The sequence below is a fragment of the Mirounga leonina genome, unplaced genomic scaffold (genome assembly GCF_011800145.1).
Source record: "Mirounga leonina isolate KUSES-001 unplaced genomic scaffold, KU_Mleo_1.0 Mir_53, whole genome shotgun sequence".
In the NCBI taxonomy this organism is placed as follows: Eukaryota; Metazoa; Chordata; class Mammalia; order Carnivora; family Phocidae; genus Mirounga; species Mirounga leonina.
The window spans coordinates 78,986,684-79,006,139 of record NW_023270807.1 but is presented as its reverse complement, the minus strand read 5'-3'; the positions used below and the strand labels follow the sequence as shown (position 1 = coordinate 79,006,139).

General features: G+C 42.2%; 1 protein-coding gene across 4 annotated transcripts in view; it reads right to left on the bottom strand.

The window, feature by feature from the left end:
• NCOA7 (nuclear receptor coactivator 7) overlaps positions 1-19,456 on the bottom strand; it is a 156,151-nt gene that overhangs the window by 130,745 nt on the left and 5,950 nt on the right. Inside the window, exon 1 of one of the 4 annotated variants that reach the window (XM_034990527.1) lies at positions 16,651-16,936. The exons of 1 other annotated variant lie outside the window; for it this stretch is intronic. The gene's annotated coding sequence lies outside the window, so the exon portion shown is untranslated. Of the gene's footprint in view, positions 1-15,944; positions 16,436-16,650; positions 16,937-19,456 lie in introns of those variants that run through there. 2 more of the 4 variants (XM_034990532.1, XM_034990525.1) reach the window with 2 other exon arrangements.

The following is a 19,456-nucleotide window of genomic DNA, read 5'->3' as shown; positions in this document are numbered from 1 at the left end:
TTTATGAAATCAATATAATGCCCCACAGAAAGTCATTTATAACAGGTATTTCAATAAGCAAATTCTCAGGCACAAGTTCACTAAAAGACATAATGAAATACTCAGATGCTTGCACCTACTTCTATAGGGCAAGTTTAGCTATAGGAGAAGTGGGATCAGAAACTATTTCATTATAAACGAGAAGTACAGGAAAATGAAAAAGCAGAGGTGAGGGGATAGGAGGGAGTGGGTAATGGGAGGGTGGGGTGCAGAGAACATTAGAATAAAAACTAGTGCTATAAAGAATAATTGGGTATTTCTAAACACAGTAATTTAAAGCTATTCTCTTTTCTTGAGAATGTCCCAATAAATATTCACATAGGTCCTATAGAAGATATAAAATTCCTGAGTGTAAGGGACAATTCCTTGTTGTCTAGGACTGTCCCGCTCATTACAGGGCATTCGACACTTCTGCATCTCCCCCAAATAAATGCCAGTAGCGCCCTCCCCCCAATATCCGGGGGAAACAAACTGCATCCTGCCCCGGGGGGAAGGGGGAGGGGATACTAAACTCATTGAGAACTACTATTATAGAGGAAAGTCAAGCTCAGTGGGGAAACTAATATTTACATTTTTTTTTTTAAGATTTTATTTATTTATTTGAGAGAGAGAGTGAGAGAGAGAAAGAGCACAAGAGGGGGGAGCGGGAGAGGGAGAAGCAGACTCCCTGCCGAGCAGGTAGCCCGATGCGGGACTCGATCCTGGGACTCCAGGATCATGACCTGAGCCGAAGGCAGTCGCTTAACCAACTGAGCCACCCAGGCGCCCAATATTTACATCTTTTTAATTAAAAATGTCTAATTTCAAAAATTCCTTCAAAGCTGAGATTAGATAAACTCCACACACGGGAAGTTCTCCGTTTCCAAGATGCCCCTGCTTCACCTGACCTCTCTGACCCATGCTATTAGGCATGGCAGCACCACTGAAGGACAGGCCTGGTTAACATCCAGACTCCAGCATCTCTGAAGTATGTAACTTTGGGCAATTTACTCAGTTTTCCTGGTCCTCAGCGTCCTTAAGCGCAAAGCGCGGTTATAAGAGATTCAACGTGTCCCAAAGGTGTCTATAGCGTCTAGTGCCCCATGGAACAGAAAATTCTCTCCAGCGAACCCAAATGTTCAAGTATTCACACAAATGATACCTACCTTCAACAACACCTGAAGAGCTAGATTCAAATTTGCCCCAAACAGAAAAAAATCCTCTAGGAAACTAACTGAAGCTAGGCAGCTCCAGGGATATAAAGATGACAGCAATCAGCAACAGTTGAACATTAACCACATGCATCAAGTTTTTTTGTTCGATGCTGTTACACGGTTTAATCTTTATGACTGTATGAGGGAGTTAATATTCTTAATCCATTTGAAGTTCAGAAAGGTTAAAGAACTTAATCAAGGTCAAACAGCCATAGAGTGAGAGCCAGAATAATTAGCTTTACCTGATGCCAAAGTCAAACCCACTAATAATGGCCTCTAATGCTAGGCTAGATCTCTACACAGAATTTTCATTTCAACTGCCTGGTTCTTCCTGCATTTACCCACCATTAAAAGAACAAGAGGGTGAACACCAGCTTTTTGGCCAATTGTCTTTTAGGATGTAAATCCTGAACTGTATTCAGGCTAGTCACTACTATTCATTAATAAAAGCACTGCAGCGAACATGTCCATGCATTCAATAAATATTTACTGCAGTGAATTAGACTTTCAAAGAGCTAACTGGAAAGCACATTCCCTTAATTCACTAAACTAAATGAATTACCCCTTAAGTCTTAAGGACAGAAGTAATGACATAACTTTGAATACACCAGAAAGATTTCTTAGCAGTTGACCTTTCATTTGTTTGTTATGAAATGTAATCTTCTGCCAATCCAATTAATTTTCCACTGAATGTTAGTAAAGACAGAGAATCAGCAAATGAAATTTTCATCTTTTTAAAATAACATTTCTTTATTGATTTTAAGTTGCAAGAGTCCTTTGTTCCTAGGGACTGAAATTGTAGGTCCTCTTTAGAGCTAAAAATCATGATTCTATAAAAATTCTACCAGAGGCTTTTAAGGTACTGCACGCATTCTCTTATTAATATTCATAAGAATATAAGAATCCCGTTTCGCACAGCTTTCTACCAGTGCACAGACAGATCAGAGGAGAAAAATATGCAGAAAGTCATATAGAAAGTTATTAGAGGCAATGAAAACAGAACAGAGTCTACTCTGCCAAACTCATTTCTCATACACAGGGAAAACTTCCTCTTTCTCACCATCAATCACTATTTATTGGGCGTCTGCTACATGCAGATGATTGTCTTTCACAAGAGTGGGGAAAAATCTGCCGCCTGCCTCATCCCCAGAAGTGGTTTCTGGGGACACCCCCTACTTCTGGTTCCAGCACTGCAAGATCAGCCCCAGACGATCTCTAAGATGAATCCAAAGGTGGCAGGCACCAAGGAGCACCAACAAAGGAACAGGTGACAGGAGACAGAAGTTTGTCCTCAGTTACTTCTGGACTTGCTTTTAATATTATCAGACCTATTGCTAAAATCCTAGGATCTCTGGCCTTTTGATTTTTTTTCCCCCAGACCTCTTCTGGCCTTGGCCCCAAAGGAATAAGCTCCACACTCTTCCTGGCGTTCTGTCTACTGGTACAGAACTGAAGTTCGCTCCCCGAGGCCTTGCAGAGGACAGCTGCCAGTGTGAATCACTGTGCCAGCCCCCTGGGCTCACAGCATCTGCTGTCACAACTGTCACCATGCCCCGACTCCTTCAATTTTAGGACAGAAATCAATGTGAGCAGTGGTTACAACTACTCACTTACTGTTGTTATTATTATCACTTAGTGGGAGGTGTCTATTGGTAGATCTGAATTAGAGGTAACGGATGCACACAAAGCCAATAAAATTTAAAGGGTAAAAGATGTCATAAGTGAAATGCCTTTACAAAGAACATACAGCTTATGGGCTTCGAACACTGGTTTTCAACAATTCGATTTGAGTGTGTTTTTGAACTATCAAGAGACATAGAGGTTTACTCTACCTGGTAAACTAGTTCACTAAGGAAAAGGCGACATGCTTCTTTGTTCTCTTATGGAATAGTATCTGCAACTGAATGCATTTTCAAAATACACCAGCATACGCTCATACTTGTAAAAATGCAAACTAAAAAATAATTGAATTATCACTCTTCTTAATGTACTTTCAGTATATTTATTTACATGGAGAGTACAGGAGGCAATAAGTAATTTATACTTACTTCAAAATAGTGCTTTGTCACGTAATTACATGCAATCTCTTCGATTCAGTAAGCGTTTACTAAAAACTTGCTTTATTCCTTCCGCTGTACTATTTACCTAAAACCTATGAATACAAAAAGGACTCAACAGGCTCTAAGAAAACTTTGATTTTTTTTTTTGACAAGGAGACAAAATTAACAAATAAAACAATTAGAAAAAATGGGTAGGCTAAAAATTAATGACTGATAAAATGTGTTTATGCACAGAGAAGTGTTAGTGGAAAAAAAAGGGCCAGTTCACATGGGCCAGTGTTGTTAGGGAAGGTGCCTGAAGTAGAATCTCGCTGAAAACAACCATTCGTGGTTGTATTTCGACAGTACCGCACGACCAACAATCATATCTATAAACCAGAAACATTTTACCCTCAATGAAAATGTTCCCTATCAGAGCATGCTGAAGAGGACGATTCTACTGGCTTCTGCCTCAGATGTCTAATGTAAAGACCGAGAGGGTCAAGTGGTGCTTTGGTCAGTGCAATCGAAAATGTGCTCAATATACAAATAAGGGTTCAGGAAGAAGGCATAATAAAAAGTGTCTTAGGGGCAGGATATCGACCCAACACAAAACCAAATCGGTATTGTGAAGTATTATGACCTTTACTTGGGGGAAAAAAAAATGTATGTGAGGGGCGCCTGGGTGGCTCAGTTGGTTAAGCGACTGCCTTCAGCTCAGGTCATGATCCTGGAGTCCCTGGATCGAGTCCCGCATCGGGCTCCCTGCTCGGCAGGGAGTCTGCTTCTCCCTCTGACCCTCCTCCCTCTCATGCTCTCTGTCTCTCATTCTCTCTGTCTCAAATAAATAATAAAATCTTAAAAAAAAAAAAAAAAGTATGTGAATTCAACTATAATTTTCCAAAAAATTGGGTTAAGAAACCAAGTCTATGGTTTAATACATTTTCTTTTAAAGGTTTATTAAGTTGCTTCACATAAAAGTTCTTGTAGAATTCACAAGAAAAACTGCCCTTTGCTAGACTGGATTGTTCTCCTCAATTATGCACTTGCTCACTGTAAGAGAAATATACATCCGTACCCTTTGCTATGCCACCTTGGGGTGCTTTGCACTACACAGAGTATGCATCTCCACCCACCTGGCCATGTGGCTTGTTTTGACCAAGAGACTGAGAATTAACAGTGTACCTAATTCAACTTGAGACTCCAAGAGGCCTGGCAAATTTCTGCTCTCCTCCAGAAGAGCATGCTCCAGGTACCAACTTCTCCTTCTTCAGCCCTGTCCCAAGATAAAGACACATGGAATAGACCTGAACTCCTACCTTAACTTTGGAGGCCAGCCCACCCCTGCCAAACCCAACCAAGAGCAGCCAAACTGCAGTCAATCTGCCAATTTATGAATGTGAAATAAATAATTGTGGTTCTAAGCCACTAAGATTTGGAGGCTGTTATGCAGCATTATCACAACAAAAAAACCAAAACACCCTTAGAAATATCCTGATCCACAAATTACTCTGGATTTTTACCAGGAAGATCAAAGCCATATAGTACATACTACTGTCTATAAGAAGAACTCTACTGGGGCACCTGGGTGGCTCAGTCGGTTAAGCAGCTGCCTTCAGCGCCGGTCATGATCCCAGGGTCCTGGGATCGAGTCCCGCATCAGGCTCCCAGCTCGGCGGGGAGCCTGCTTCTTCCTCTCCCTCTGCCTGCCTCTCTGCCTACTTGTGCTCTCTATCTCTGTCAAATAAATAAAATTAAAAAAAAAAAAAAAAGAAGAAGAAGAACTCTACCAAGGCGTGGAATACCAAAGCCCAGAGACAGAAGCAGCCAATTGACACAAATAGCCAAGAAAGCTTCCTTTCCTTCCAGTTGTCATTTACCCCATAACCAATGTGTGTGGCTATGGAAGTTTAGCCATAAGAAGGCATCATCCGACACCAAGGGTAACTTATGCACATCTTGGTATATTCACCTATAGACTTTGATATTACTTCTTGTTATGAGGCAAAATGTGTTACCCCGCCCCCCCAAATGTTTAAGTTGTATCCACAGTACCACATAATGTGACCTTATCTGGAAAAAGGGTACTTGCAGATGCAATTAGTTAAGATGAGGTCATACTGGAGTACGGTGGGCCTCTCATCCAATAAGACCAGTGTCCTTTTAAGAAGATGGCCATATGAAGCTAGACACACACAGGGAGAACACCGGGGGACAACAAAAGCAGAGATTAGGGTGACACAGCTGCAAGCCAAGGATGCCAAGGACAGCCAGCAAAGCACCAGAAGCCAGAAGAGGCAAGGGAGCTTTTCTCCTAGTTCCACAGAGGTCAAGGCTCTACCAACACGTGGATTTTAGACTTCCAGCCTCCAGGGCTGCAGCACAACGAATCTCTGTTGTTTTAAGCTACCCAGTTTGTGCTACTTAGTCAGAACAGCCCTAGGAAACTAATTCACTTATTTTATTTTATTTATTTTTTAAAGATTTTATTTGACAGAGAGAGACACAGCGAGAGAGGGAACACAAGCAGGGGGAGTGGGAGAGGGAGAAGCAGACTTCCTGCAGAGCAGGGAGCCTGACGCGGGGCTCGATCCCAGGACCCTGGGATCATGACCTGAGTGGAAGGCAGATGCTTAACGACTGAGCCATTCAGGCGCCCCCTAATTCACTTATTTTAAATCGTATACACTAGCATTGTTCCAAAAGAATACTGCATCAAAAATGTTGTTAACTTTCCCACCGTGGCTATTCTGCCACTTCCTCTTATAATTTAAAGAAATGTGAGCCAGTAATTGAGAACACTGGTAGAATTTTTTGAGTATTAGAGCAGAAAGCCCCCCCAGTTAATTAACATCTGTACCTAGGAGATAATTTAAACATAGCTTATTTGAATAGGGGGACAAAGAACTGACCTGATTATCAAGAAAAAAACTTAACATAAAAAGGGTTTTGAAATATTCTGAGAATATAGCATCCCCACGTATTATGCTGCTCTTTTACTTTGGTGATTTTAGTCTAACCACCTCATACTGCTAGGTTTCCTGTGCATACTTATGCTATCTTGTACCATTTTGTTTTTGTTGTTGTTTAGTTAAAGATTTTATTTATTTATTCATGAGAGATAGGGGGCGGGGAAAGGGAGAAGCAGACTCCCCGCAGAGCAGGGAGCCAGGACCCAGGATCAGGACCTGAGCCAAAGGCAGATGCTTAACCGACTGCACCACCCAGGAACCCTATCTTGTACCATTTTCTAATTGATTGCTCATCATGCCCCATCCTCCTAATCAGACTAAGCTCTCTAAAGGCAGGGAATGTGTCTTATGTTTTATGTGCGTGGGCATATGCACATACACACATGACAATTTCTAGTTTAGGCTAGCACAGGATTTATGTTTAATAAGTTCATTTTTAATTTGTTATGGCTAAATACCATACAGAAACTGACTTCAGGGCATGAAACGATAAGGCCTCGCCTTTTATTTAGATCAGTAGTCTCCATTTTTAAAAGTTATATTCTACATCAATAAAAGTATCTGAGCATTAAATCCTAATATGTATATATTTTTACTTAAAAAAAAATGTGCTCTGCACTAATATATGCATTATAAAACATATAACAAAAATAGAAATCATGAAAAGATGGTACAGACGTTCTAGCAAATTCTTCCCGTACCATCATGGGGCACATGAACCCCAGTTGGGAAACCACTGGCCCAGACTACGAGGGTAGATATATGAAAGCGTTTCCTAGTATTTTTGTCCTTTCCAGGAAATGCAAGATCTATGAGAATCTATCATATTTATGAACTTTAAACACATTCTATGGAAGATTCCTTAAATTGTCTTGATCAAACAAGCAATATTTTTGAGTTGATGATAGAGGTGTCCTTGCAATTAGGATTAGTTTGTATATTACTGGACCCCAACTGTAAATCCATTGCCAACCACAGTGTTCTCTGCAACTGAGCTCTTTAGTTTTTAGGCTTTGGGAATGAAAATTTATTACCAAAACTTCAGGTAAGTATCTATAAGACTGAGAGAACCAAATGAGGTAATATTCTGATTTTGAAAAGGAAGGAAGGAGAAGGTTCGACAGAGGAAAAATGGAACAGAAAACTCATAAATCATGTCTTAAGAATACTGTCAACACAACACCACCCAATCTTCCTGTGTCCCATGTGCACATATGTGAACAACATTGCTATAAAACAGAAGGGCAGACAGTAACACAAAACACAGTCCTATCAGCTTACTGTAAGAACAACGAAGCCATAAAACAAGCCAATATTTAATTTGTGGTACAAATAGTTAAGTGCCAAAAGCCAGGGGTAGAGTAGATGTCTTGGAAAGTGTTCATGGAACTAAGCATCAACCTTGTGCAGAATGGTGGCTTTAAAGGAAGAAAAGGGCAAGGAAATTTCAGATAAAGGGGGCAGTCAAAAAGCCAGAGGCAGGAATTACCCGGTGTGTATGAGAGGGGTACTGGGGCGCCGAGTTCATTCAGGTGGGGAGTGGGAGATGGGGATGAGCGCCTGGAACGTGGAGACAATGCAGAGCCTTAGCTGCACTGTCTCGCTTAAACCTCCATGAGAAAGCCACCACCACTAAAATGTCATCAATCATCTCATTTGGTCTACTTATTCTTGAAGAACTGGCCTTGGGGCTGATCTATACCCAAAACAAGCAAGCTAAGTGCAAAAAATGTGAAGCAGATAGCACGTGGGTGAAAATGTTGGGGAAGTGAAATAGTAGCTTTGAAAGGAAGAAGAGAAAGTAAAGTATGTCAAAATGAATATGCATTTGGTAAAGAAAAGTTGAGAATATAAGAATCCTAGGACACCTAAATTTTGGTAATTTCTAACAAGTATCATTATAATACATATGGATAATACAAATGTGAAAAATAGAAATTACCTATGATCCCATCAATGGGGAAAAAGCTTTACTATTTTGTCACTTTCCTGTCTTCTATGCAGGTGCATTTTAAAATCAAATTAGGATCCTTTTGTGCATACAGTTTGGTATACTATATACTACCACTTAAAAAATGACTCCACTGTTGGATTTGTCTCAAATTTTTCAACTATAACCCTTGATGATAACGAATTACTACAGTTGCTTACTCTGTGACAGTACTTTACATATATTAATCTATCTAATTCCCAATACTATATGGGAGGTAGATATTATCTTCAAATATACATGAGAAAATCAAGGAGAAACTAACGTGCCTAAGTTCACTAAACGGTGGAAGAGGATTCCAAGCCGGGCAACTCGTTCCAGTACCCCTCCTCATAACCCCGTGACCATTCCACATGCCCCCCAGAGACAGTATGCTGATCGCTGAAATGGAGCCTCATTCCTGATTTCCTTTGGAGGTGCTCTTAGAATAAAACCACTGGTGCCAAAAAATTCTGCTAGCTAACCTGTTCTCAATCTAAAGTACACCAACAGACCCTCTCACTATCCGTGAAAAAGGAACATGACCCAGCCTCAACTTTGCCAGCACAGTTATAGACTTTTAAAAATCTAATTACAATCTGCATTTCTCTGGTGCAATTAAGTTGAATGTGTTTTCATGTCTTGGCTCTTTGTAGTTACTGTTTTGTGAATTTCCTATTCCTGCTATCGACTGTGTCCCCCACCCCCAAATTCATATGTTGGCAACCTAACGCCCAGGGGATAGTGTTAGGTAGGGCCCTTGGGAAGTGATTAGGTCATGAGGTCAGACCAGCCCCCTCATCAGTGGGATCAGTGCCCTCATAAAAGAGGTCCCAGAGAGATCCCTGGCTCCTTCCACCACGTAAGAACACAATGAGGTATCAGCAGTCCGCAACCTGGAAGAGAGGTTTCACCACAGCTCGACCATGCTGACACCCTGATCTCAGACGTCCAGTTCCCAGAACTGTGGGCAATAAATGTTGCTGTGTATAAGCCACCCAGTGTATGGTATTTTGTTATAGCAGCCTGAAAGGACTAAAACAATTCCTTACTAGAATGTTTTTAAAGCATTAAGGTGTATTAAATTGAAACTATTTTGCAAAGTGCTATGATTTGAGATATCAGAGGGCTGCTAATGAGCTGTTTCAGTGGGACCCAACAGACAGGCAATATGTTGAAGGAATCACCAGGACCTAGGAAGGAGGGCTCAGTTGTAAACAGTCAGGACGGAGCAGGCCCTCCCAACCCACTAATGGCCCAAGACTGTGCTTTATATCATAACAGCAGGGACTATTCTTGTCCAATGGCTAGGATACTCATTACTGCCACTCAGGACACCCTAGAATCAACATGTCTGAGGAAACAAATCAGTAAATCTGGTGTTTGCTGAGTGAGGTCAGAATTACAGCAGGAAAATGAAAGATTTTGAAGGATCTCATACCTACAAAGTCATCTTGCGAATTTTTCCTACTCTACAAGGCATACCTGATTAGTGATCAGAATCATCCACCAGCCAGGATTCCACATGAACAGTACTGAACAAACACTATTATATTCTTACTCTCTAAATCCTCTGTTAATCAGTCAACAGCAAATTATCTCATGCCAGGCACACTGCAATAAAACTGAGCACACAGGATACCCTGATTACTTGACTTGGAATTAAAAATATCTCATCTGCATGCATAGGAGTCACTTAGGATAGACCACTCTCCAGACAGTTCATGTCATCTGTCAGGGTCAATGTTTAATGGCATCCTATTTGGAAGCTTTTGCCACTCTGTGTATCAATTACAGAGGGAAACCCAAGGGCGGAGGCATAAAAGACCCTCTCCGAGATGAGGGCCATAATGAAATACGAAAGTTATTTTGAATGAGTGTTAACACAATGTTTGAGAGAGAATTAGAGAAGCCAGGATGCTAGAGAAAATGATACAGGCATGTATTCTATTGGGGGGTTGGAGGGATGAGTAGAAGAGGGATGAATGGTTAAATAAAACTTCAACCTGGGCTTTTTTTTTTTTTTAACCAATCTTAGCATGCTATCCAAAATCAGAGTTAATTTCTACTAGAAAAGCAATTTTGTTGTTTATGGGAAATGCCTATTCCCAGTATGGAAACTGATTTGGGACACTAAATTACATGGGGAAGTCTCCATGAGTTTATGGAATCTCAACTAAGAATGGCCCCTAGAGAAGACACCAGAATTGGGTGTGGCTTGCTAAGGAAAATGGGAGCACAGAATGTCCCAAGCAGAGGGAACAATAGCACGGAGAAGGAAAATCATATACTATGCATGTGCAAGAAGTGACAAGCAGTTTTGTATGACAGCAGAGATTCTTAACTTGGGGTCCATACACAAGGATGTGCAGGCAAAATGGTGTGTAGTGCATGATGAGACCGTGAACTTTCATCAGATTTTCATAAAGGGTCCATAATCTGGGGCAGGGGCAGGGTGGTAGTCAAGAACAATTGTGGGCCAAATGCATGACAGGGAGGTACAGGGGGCAACAGATGAATTCCTTAGAGCCCCAGAGACCACTAAGATCTCTGGCGGACTCCTCCATGTGTAGGATGATTCGCAGAGGAAAGTTGAGAAGGAAGACTGGCTGAAAAGTGGAGAGCTGAGATGCAGCAGAAAGTAAAATGCAGCAACAGTCCAAAGCATCCGAGGAGCCACACAAGGGCAGTGGGAATGGAGAGAAGGGAATCTGAAAAATAGTTGGGAGATAAAACGAGCAGGTCGAATGTTCATCTTTGCTTGTAGATGCATAAAATGTCACCGGGGGATTCCCAGTTAACAGCACTTGTCGCCAGTGGATAGGGGAAGCACGTAACTGGGGAAAGGGGAGGAGAGAATCCTTTAATTATATAACCATTTGTATCTTTTGAATCATATGAAGGTAGTACCTGCCACAAAAATAAATTTTAAAAAAGACATAGAGGTTATTGAAATGAAATGCTTCTGGGTAAAAATCTACCCACTTCTCTCTTCAGATGACTCTAAGGCTTCACACTGCATTTTTGAATTCAGATTATTTTTGCCCCAAAGGTTCCAGGACCACACCCATGACTGAACCTTAAGAAGGGCCGATCTGTTGACCTGGGTGAAAACATTATCAAACTGAACTTGGCATCATATAAATAACTCATATAAATAACAGTAAATAACTATGTAGTTACATTCAACCAACTTAACAGGTAGTTGTCAAAATACCAGAATGAAGAAAGTTTAGTCAATTAACTTAGCTTGATCTTTTAAAATTTATGGTAAATAAATGAGGCACATAGAAGAATCTATCAATCTGATTCATTAAAACAAAGATGAATCAAATAAATTACTGATATGAAAGAGGTAAGATTTGAGGTTTGGTGTGGTGAGTGTTAAGCTAGTTTAAGCTAGCCCCTTGGCTAAAAATGACTTTTTAAAAATTATATGAGGGCGCCTGGGTGGCTCAGTCGTTAAGCGTCTGCCTTCAGCTCAGGTCACGATCCCAGCATTCTGGGATTGAGCCCCGCATCGGGCTCCCTGCTCCGTGGGAAGCCTGCTTCTCTCTCTCCCACTCCCCCTTCTTGTGTTCCCTCTCTCACTGTGTCTCTGTCAAATACATAAAATCTTAAAAATAAATAAATAAATAAATAAATAAATAAAAATTATATGAATCTCCTGTTCAGCCTAACAAAGCACATAAGGTAGATTCCAGAAATAATTGACTTAAACTGAATGGTTTGACCAACTTTAAATTGGTGGTAAGTGGACATAAATTTAATATTACAAAATAAATGGAATTTAGTTTTGCAAAACCATGGAACATTGTTTTCCATTTGGCTATATAAGCTCAAATATACATAAGTGGAATTTAGTTTTGCTAAACTAGGGAACATTGTTTTCCATTTGAATATATAACCTCAAATATACTAAACTTGCAACATTTATTCAAAACATACTTAAGAGAACCGATTAAACTTGCTAATCAAAAACATATGTGTCCAGAGATCGATTCTGCAAATGTTTTCATTTGGTTTTATGTATTATGTTTTGCCTTGTTTCACAAAGGATATGAGTCAGCTTTAAATAATAAATTCAATAAAGTGGGAAAATGTAATTAGATAAAAATGAGAATCGAGAAAAACAAGGTAGAACAGAAGCTCAATACCAAAGGGAAAGTCAGAACATCAATATTAGGTCATAGGTTTTTATAGGGTTATTAAAATCAAGTTGCAAATTTGATTCTGCATTTGCTAGTTGCCAAATCAGAAAGGGAAATATAATCAATTATCTGATGCTAGTTTTGCATGATGAAAAAAAGGCACACAACATTTGTGCAGGGCAAGTAAATCTTTTCTTTGGCCTCTATTGCTAAATGGAACTTCCCTGGGTCTTCACACAAGAGCCGCAAAAGGAACGATGATCTTGGTAAGGACATCTCTTAAGTAACCTAACTTAGGTTCGTTGTAACTGCTGTTATAGTAGAATCCTTCCGCATATGCAAATGGGGGGTGGGGTGCAAGAGCTGCAAAACAAGTCACCAAAATACATCATTTCTGAAAATTTGGCTAGACTCCTGGTCTAACATCTAGAATTGGAATGGAATGGGTGGACCTCATGGCCTTTATTACCACCAACCTTCTAGAACCATCATTTCTCTCCATTAAGATTCAGATCAAATTCATGAGCTGACAACTGATATTCTCTGGCATGTGCAGAAACAAAGGCATTCTACACCATTGTTCAGGGGAGGTTAGTAGACAACAATTATTCTTCAACCACCACCTCCCCATATTTGAAATTCAAGGTCATACAAATTTTCTTTTCCATACTTTCTCTGCAACCATAACAATTTTGGTTCCAACATATGTAAATTGGGTGGATCCCACTGGATGTAAAGAACAACAACAAAACTTATGGGCTGGGATAAAAAAGAAAAAAAAAGGACAGTAAATAACATTTAGCAAGGAAGGGATAGAGGTTTTGGCAATAAAACCTTAGGAAAGATACAGAGAGGAGAGACTATACCTGGTCTTAGAATTGCATTCCAGTGGTGCATATGGAGGCGGGATGTTGGGGGTTCACCAGACAGGGCCCTGACAGTGAGGCATCCAATCACAGAGGCATTGTGCATTTGGATGCAGGACACACACAGAAAAATGCCTCTCCCATTCTGAGATTAAAAACTAGCTCTTACTTGATGGGTTTCAAGGCCAAGAGTGTCAGCACAGCCTAAGTACTCAATTTCTATTTGTCAAAGGAACAAATAAGTGTTTACTATCTGCAACAAAGTAAAAAGAGTTTACTGTACCCACAGGGGAGGGCTCTTTTGAGAAATTAAAGTGAACAAGTAAAAACAATGTGAAATAACTGCTCAATATTCTTGATTACAAATGTAAGATGCATAAAATGTAATTATCTTTATTTGGGGGAGGACTTTTGCTTCATTTTAATAAATCATAATATTTTTCATATGTTCCCTCCCCCTGTTGGTTCCCCCAATCTTACCACCTTTTACATAAAAGTGTGATTTCCTCACCATCTGGGAAAGGCCTAAGTAGGCTGGAGAAGCAATAGCAATAAACTACGGTTTACTGTCATTTTATGAAAATAAGTCTTTGGGGTAATATGTAGTGAGGATAGCAGCAAGGTATTAAAATGACAAAAAAGGGGCGCCTGGCTGGTTCAGTCTGTGGAGCATGCGACTCTTGATCTTGGGGGTGTGAGTTTGAGCCCCACGTGGGGTGTAGAGATTACTTAAAAATAAAAGCTTAAAAAATAATTTAAAAATGACCAAAAAAATAAAGAAAAAAAGAAAAAAGAAAAGACTGGACCACTCGCAGATAATTGTGTTAAACAAAGTTACTGAAAAAAGGTTAATACTGATTCATAAAGCTTACATAACAGGAAAATAAAAACAAAATCAAAACAGGAAATTTCACAGTGCAAAAATAAAGCAAATGAAATATGATGCAGTTATCCTTGATTCTTCCAAGATAACATAAAATTTAAAAGCAAAAAGACACTGAATCTTCCAAAACCCTGATGTCCAAATTGTGAAATGTGGAAGGCAGCTATGCTCACCACTATACCATCAACACATGCAAACTGTCAAATTTGGAAATCGATATGCTTATGTACTAAGGAAAACCTGCACAGTTGAAAATATGTATCTATACCATATATTTTGAATCATTTAGGAACCACAGACACCCCTAAATCCTTTATTTTTACCTTTACCTGTAATAAAATACATTATAATTAGATCATCTACAACTCAAGTCTAAACGGAGTTAATGTCACTTATTAACCGAAACACTGTTACCTCTGGAGTAACAGAATCTTCTTGTAAACATGAATTGTATTTTTTAAATTGTTTGAGAGTTTAATCGAAATATGTTTGATTACCAACAAGACTAGAAAATCTGCAAGCTCAGACATGAAATGCACTTACATTACGGGTTGAGGAGAATTGCTTCACTTAATAACACAATTTTAAAAAGGACAGCATGTGGTCCTAAGAATGCCAAAATTCATACTTAAATGTTAAGACAATTTAATTTGACACTTCATACAAACAGGCAATTTTTTAAATCCAGTTAAACTTCAAGAGCCACAGGACAAATACGCTGTAATCCTAAACTGTTTTTAGATAAAGCCTGAAACACAGTTCATTCAACAAATAGCTAATGAGCACCCATCACGCATCAGACGCAGAGCATTACAGAACTGAACAAGACTCTGTCCTCCTGGAGCTGACACTGGCTCATTTTCCAAAGCTCTAAACCTTAACACGTTAGTATAAAACTGGAGTTCACAATGACCTACTTTCCAAAACTATAAACCTTCTGGCTTATTATAAAATAAAATTTAAAAAAAGATAGCCCGTGAAGAGATAATCTTGCCCAAAGCCCTGATGTATGAACTTCACGCTTGGGGAAAAGAAAGAATTCATAAACCAGTTTCTCAAATACACAAACAGTTAACACCTAATAGGCTGCGCCCAAGGCTGCCTCTGCTGGCCGCATGGGTGCATCCTTCCAGCAGATTCTCAACTCCCGACACCTGTGTCAAACTTGCCACTCTTAAAACACATCCCTGCACGAAAGCAGGAGGTTCCTGAGTAGGCAACACGAGAATACCCCAGCCTCATCTACCTCCGGAAAAATTTGACTTCTAGAAGGACCTTCCCTAATTGGCCCTAAAATGTTGACTGTGAGGGACTGAACCATTAATTGTATTCACTACACAGCCAGTTCCGAAATATACAAAAAATCCCCGGAGACTTCTACGTGCTGCTAAAATAACGCTTTGCGTGGCTACACGTTTAGCTAAAACAGGAAGAACGCATCTGCTCATTCAGCCGAAACATTACGGTGACATATTTCTACCTGAGCGGCTGAAAATCCAACGGTATTCCTCCCCCCTCCCCGGCCCCCAAATTAGCCACTAGCCCACCGGTCCTCCCCACCCCCGCCGCCGCGCGCAGCCCACCGGGCCGGGAGGGGGGTGGGCGGGGAAGGGTCAAGCTCTCCTTCGCCACCGCTCGGCCTCCCGAGCTCCAGAAGAGGTTGTCAGGTTAACAGGGTCTGCGCCCAGCGCCATTAGCACACCTCCGAGCGCTGTGCCGAGCCCGGGCGGGAGGCAAGTTTGGCCGGTCCTGGCCCCGGACCCCCGCCTCTCCCCAGCGGCAGCATCAGCTGCGGCCGGCAGCGAGGGCTGGCCCCCGCCTCACCCACCTACCTACAGGGCGGGGGCGCAGGCTCCTCGGGTCCGGGAGAAGGGGATCCGGCGCATGCATTTCTGGGAGCGGTGGCCTCTGCTGCTCGGCGCGGGGGAGCGCATCCTCCAGGGTGGGTGGAAGGAGGGGTCGGGGGAGGTTCGTGCGGCGAGGAGGAGCAGGGGCGGGAGGGAGGAGCGCCGAGGCGCGTGCCCCCGGGGACGGGCGTCCGGAGCTGGTGGACTCGGGCGCCGCCAGGACTCCTCACGCCTCTCCCCAAGCGCGGCACCTTGCCAACCCTGCAGCTGCGCCCGCGGTCAGGGCATCGGCCGCGACAGGCTCGCGGGCCCGGCCGGAGGCGGGGAACTGCGGGTGGCGCGACGCGGTGCAGACGCCCGCCTCTAGCTCCGCCCGGCCCGCACCACGCTCTGCGCCCCTCCGCAGCGGCGGGGGCCGGGGAGCTCCGCGGCGGGGCTCGGCGGCTCGGGCTGCGGCATCTTCCCCGCCCCGGCGACCTCCGAGCTGGAAGGCTGGGCACCCCCGCTACCCCCGGCTGCTGCAGCCTAGGCTGTCCCGGCGCAGTCCCAGCCCCGGCCGGGCGGCTCCGCCCCGGAGAGCTGCGCGCGCGGCCGCCGCAGGCCTCAGCCCATTGTGACGCGTCCGAGAGGGAGCTCGCTGCTACCCGGGCGGCCGGACGCTGGGCGGTGGAGCCTGGGAGGGTCTTCTTACCTCGCCCCGGGCCGCGTCCCCTACAGCTGGCCCGACGTGGCCACCACTCTTCGTGGGAAGTGAGGCTTTGAGAGCAGAGCTGGAGTTATAAAGCGTCTCCCCGAGTCTTAAAGCCTTGAGTTTCCTTCCAGCTTAGGGACCACTGGCCACAATAAATTCATCCTTCCGTCCTTTCCGGCGTTACGTTTCGCAAAGGGGCCCACCATCTCCTCCCCCTCCCGCTCCCGACCCTGGTACAGCATCCCGGATGCTGCCAATTTGCAATCAGTACAGCAGTAGGGACGTAGCAATTGGGTTCTCCGGGCCGGCTATTGGCAGAGGCCCGAGAGAGCCTTGGTTGGGAGGATTTGCATCAGCAACGGGGCAGTGCTGGTGAGCTTCCCATCCCCTCTTGGGAGCTGTTTCCTCTATGGTCCCATGACCAGCACTGCAAGATGACTAGGAGGATTTGGCCTTGAGGTTTACCCTTACACACAGAGAAAAAGAAAAAGAAAAAAAAAAGTCAAGGCACAGTCTGCGGCTGGTCTGATAACACTGGTATGTCAGAGGCCATACACACAGACGCACGAGATAGCAGCCTCCTCTGGGTTGCTGAGGCTGCTTATGGGCTTTGGGATTTCAGTTACAAGTGGTCATATTATACGATTTTGCAAAGTATGGAATAATTGCCCAATTCTGTACTGAACATATGTAAAATTGGACCTCCGGTTTACATCTTTAGGCATTTTGTTATTTGCAAATTATTTTCAAGGGAAAATTAGACTCTTAAAATACAAAGAGCTGATTTTATTGAATCAAAAGATTGATTGGGATCTCCAGAGAAATCAGTTGAGCCATTCTCACACTTGTTTGATGAGTGCTTTTATGATTTTGAAATCTAAGGTTACTTTTTTAAAATGGGCAAAGATAAGACATGTTCCATAGCAGTACAAACTGATAAAATCGCTAAGACTTCTTGAGAGGAGTTCCATGTGGAGCAAGGTAAGACCTGAACTGCTTAGGAGTCAGGAAACAGTGGCACATGACTTGGCCACTTTGAGGACTCTGACCTAGAGCTCCAGTTTATATTCAAAAGATACCTTTTATTATTCATGATATGTTGCCTCCAAATTCAGAATAACTCAGTTATAGAAATGTTTAGGTATATATGTGATACAAAAATGACAGAACGAAGCCACTTAAAGAGAATTTAGCAGTTGCTTACTCTAACAATGCTTATAAAGAAGCCTGCCTTAGAATGCAGTTTATAGGACATTTGTAGAAATGCTCATTGAGTTGCAATTCTTGACTGTTTCCATCCTTTTGCCACCAAGAGTCCCCTTCTGTTTTTCTTTAAATAGACCCCATGTTTTGGCAAGAAACTAGTGATCTTTTTTATTAGACAAAGGCAGAACTGAGTATGTATTTTAAAAGTAGTAAGCATCAATCTATAAAATGTTTGCCAGCCTTTCAAAAACACTGAAGGTAACTTAAGGATCCTCTTTCCTATCTTCAGGAACTCCTCTAGGACTGCATACTGTATCATATGCTTATTATAACATTACAGTGGAAGTCCTGGTATAGAGATTTCTGCTCCCCAGCTTAGAGGGAGAGAAAATCCCCTCTTAAAGATTTGTCACTAGTTCCTTCTCATTAATGTAGCATTTATTGATTTGCCCAAGCTCTGTCCTTCTGGAGAAATCAGAAGAAACAAAATCATTTCCTTATCCTCTAGTGTGCTAGATGTGTGCTGTCCAACAGTAGCCACATGTGGCCACTTAAATTTAAATTAAAAATGTATTTTTTCATTCCACTAGCCACACTTCAAGTGCTGAAGAACCACACATGGCTAGTGACTACTCTTTTGTATAGAATAGAACATTTCCATTATTACAAAAAAATTATTCTGGACAGCGCCACTCTAAATACAAGGTGAAATTTTAATTGGGAGATAAGATGAAATACATAAAATAATTTGGGAAATCTTAGTACACTAAAGATCGAACCTCATTAGAACGTGTACTTCTTGAGAACATGGCAATCTCTAAGAATTCAGGCTTTGACCTCAAACTATAGTTCTCCCTGTGCTGACCTAGGATGTGTTGCTTAACTTCTGTTGCTTTATCTGTAAAAGGGGGATGAAAATAGTATCAACTTCACGGGATGGATATAGGGATTAAATGAGGTAATCCATGAATGATGCTTAGACTAAAGTCTAGAATAGGACCTTCAAGAAAAGTTAGCTATTACTCTTATAATATACATTAATGTAGTAAAAGTTTTCTTTCTTAAAAGTTGTATCCCTTGGGGGGCGCCTGGGTGGCTCGGGTCATGATCCTGGGGTCCTGGGATCGAGCCCCATGTCGGGCTCACTGCTCGGCAGGAAGCCTGCTTCTCCCTCTCCCGCTCCCCCTGCTTGTGTTCCCTCTCTGGCTGTGTCTCTCTCCGTCAAATAAATAAATAAAATCTTAAAAAAAAAAAAGAAAGAAAGAAAGAAAAATTTGTACCCCTTGGGTGCCTGAGTGGCTCAGTCAGTTAAGCCTTGGACTCTTGATTTCAGCTCAGGTCATGACCCCAAGGTTGTGAGATCGAGCTCTGCCTGGGGCTCCAGGCTCAGCCCAGAGTCGGCTGAGGCTTTGGGAAACACCACCAAACAATAGTGACTGTTGTTGCAAACGTGTGCATATTTTTCTTACATAACTATCTAAAGATAATTTTGTAGGGAGAGGGGTGGAGGGATAGGGTAACTGTGTGACGGACATTGGGGAGGGTATGTGTTGTAATGAGCACTGGGTATTATATAAGACTGAGGAATCACAGACCTGTA